This window comes from Austrofundulus limnaeus, unplaced genomic scaffold (assembly GCF_001266775.1).
Source record: "Austrofundulus limnaeus strain Quisiro unplaced genomic scaffold, Austrofundulus_limnaeus-1.0 Scaffold126, whole genome shotgun sequence".
NCBI lineage: Eukaryota > Metazoa > Chordata > Actinopteri > Cyprinodontiformes > Rivulidae > Austrofundulus > Austrofundulus limnaeus.
This window is the reverse complement of record NW_013952528.1, coordinates 1325996-1328579: the sequence shown is the minus strand read 5'-3', so window position 1 is coordinate 1328579 and position 2584 is coordinate 1325996.

The window sequence follows — 2584 nt, the reverse complement described above, 5'->3', positions numbered from 1 at the left end:
TGTGTGTGTGTGTGTGTGTGTGTGTGTGTGTGTGTGTGTGTGTCTAACAGAGAGATTGTGTTTGTATGCTGTGAATTTTGCTGTTTTTGTTTTGTTTTTTAATCCCCTCCTACAGATCAAGCTGTACTGTATTTTTAAACCTGCGTTCAGTGCTCTGCAGTCGTTCCGGTCTCTTGTTGTGATGGTCGGTTGATTTCTTGCTCTGGAACTGACCGAGCKCTCGGCGATGTTACGACTTGTTTTAACCCCTCGAGCTCGTGACCTTCAGTAAGCCTTAGAAGAACACTGTGTTCAGGTCAGCAGCTCGGGCCGTCACGCCGTCTTTCAGAGGTTTGAAAAGGAGGGAAGATGTAAAGACTGGGCACGCTGACATGTTCTGCTGGTTGGGTGGAAAAATCCTCAATTTGTTTGTTTGTTTTAATTATAAGTTTAGGGGCATCCAGATTATTGTAAAAATATAAATACTGTACATAGACATAATAATCTATATGGAGAGAAACCTAAAACACAATGAGGTGTTGTCGCCCCTTTATGCAGCTCTCTCCACTCGCACCCTGATTGTGTGTGTGTGTGTTCGTGTGTGGGTGTGTGTGTTCACCCATCTTTGTTAATGAGTGACAGGGACATTTATGTGCTTTCAAACACAAATTTTATCTTGAGACGATCAAAGAATATTTCACCTACTTTAAAATAACATCCACAAAAATCATTAAAAWAACTAAAACAGTGCATATCAGCTGCGCAGTTTCTGCTCTTTGTTGATTTGGCACAAAAAAATCTTTTTTTATGCTTTTTTCTGAAGAAAAGGAGTCAGATCCAGGTGCAATGTCTCTGTATAAAGTTAGTGATTTAGAGTGAATTTCGACACAAAAAAAATGTGTTTTTACACTTTTAATCTGGATGTTCAGTTACTTTACTGGATTAACTTGTGAAATCCGGTCTTAAAGCACCCAAAGCATCTCAACAAGCAAAGTGCACTGTGTGAATATAAGATGAAAAGAAATATTACTATTTAAATGAAGTTTAAGAGGAGAATACATTGTAGATTTAAGACAACAGCATTCAGATGTTGCTGCACAAGTCAGAGAAGGTTAATATTTTATCCTTGTTTTACCAGAAATATTAAGATTATTATCATAGATAATTAATGATTTTGCTAAAGTGGTGAAATTTTAAAACTGTTACGTCACAAGAGCAACTCAAACGATTAAACTCTGCTTCCAGTGAAAACAACCTGAAATGACTGTGGAGATGTTTCAAACAGCAAATAGTTTCACTTCAACAGGTTTTTGCAGCTCTGACTGCAGAAACATCTGGAAGCTGTTGGGACAAAGGGAAAGATAAAATTTACATTAAATAAAAAAGCTCAGACTGTAGCAATAATCCTCCAAAAGGATGTTCTTTACTGGTGGTATGGATTACAGACTATAATCCAGATTATATTCAAGAGATTGTGAGTTATTTTCCTGCAGCTTTAAACATCAGAAACTCCAGATGAGTTTCTTTGTTTCACTACATCAAAAATTTTGTTCTATTTTTTGTTCATTTTGTTCTTTACAGTCAAACACCTCCGTGTGTATTTGAGTCAGTTTTAATACATTTGCATCCCGTTCATTCAATCTGCATCACAATTATTTTGTAGGTTTCACTTTAGCGTGAATCCCATGACAGTTATTTTACTCTTGTTGCATTTTTGTGTCTCCAACCCCTGCAGCCTGTCAGTCTTAAAAGAGACAAAACAAACTTTTCATGGTTTAAAGTTTTTAGATTCGCTGCTAGATGTCACAGTTTCACATAATCTGCTCTCTTAAAGTTTGTTCTTCATAAAAATACAAGTTAATACCTGCTGATTGTAGTCTATTTAAATGAATTATTTTACAGATGTTTTTAGTCTTTAAAAAAGGAATGCTGTTTGTTTTATTGGATTTTTTTATGTTAATGTTTTACGAGATTTAGCTGAAGTCTAAGTAGCTGAAAGTAAGAAACACTCTGAAACGAAGCACCTCAGCTGCTTTGTGTTTCCAGCAGGAACCCCCCCAGTAAAGAACATCCTGTGTTCTTCGGTACGACAGCTGCCACCTGGTGTGACATTTCCTCAAGCATGCTGAGGCTGAGGAAGATTTGAGCAGAAATATGTGAGGCGTTTAAAGAAGTATCTGTTTCTCCCAGGACCTGTTTGGATCCTGAAACCTGCTGACGCTGCATAAAGCATTAAACTCAACAAGCTGGTGTTTGTAAAGACGTCTCAGCTGGACGTTTGGCTGACATGCTTTGTGTGTCGCTCTCTTATCACTCTTTTGTTTCACACCCTCAGAGGGAAGAAAATAAATAAATCTTTATGCATATCAGAATCTGCTCGGCACTGGTTTGGGTTTATCGGTAGCAGGTTCGTGTTTCAACCCCTGAGTGTGAAACCAGGAGGACTCGCCTGTGTGTTCGGGCTGAATGGGAGAGAGGCTGCATGGTGTGTGTTTGTGTGTGTGGTATGTAAATAATGTTGATTTTGTACGGTTCAAGTGTGTGTGTGTGTGTGTGTGTGTGTGTGTGTGTGTGTGTGTGTGTGTGTGTGTGTGTGTGTGTGTGT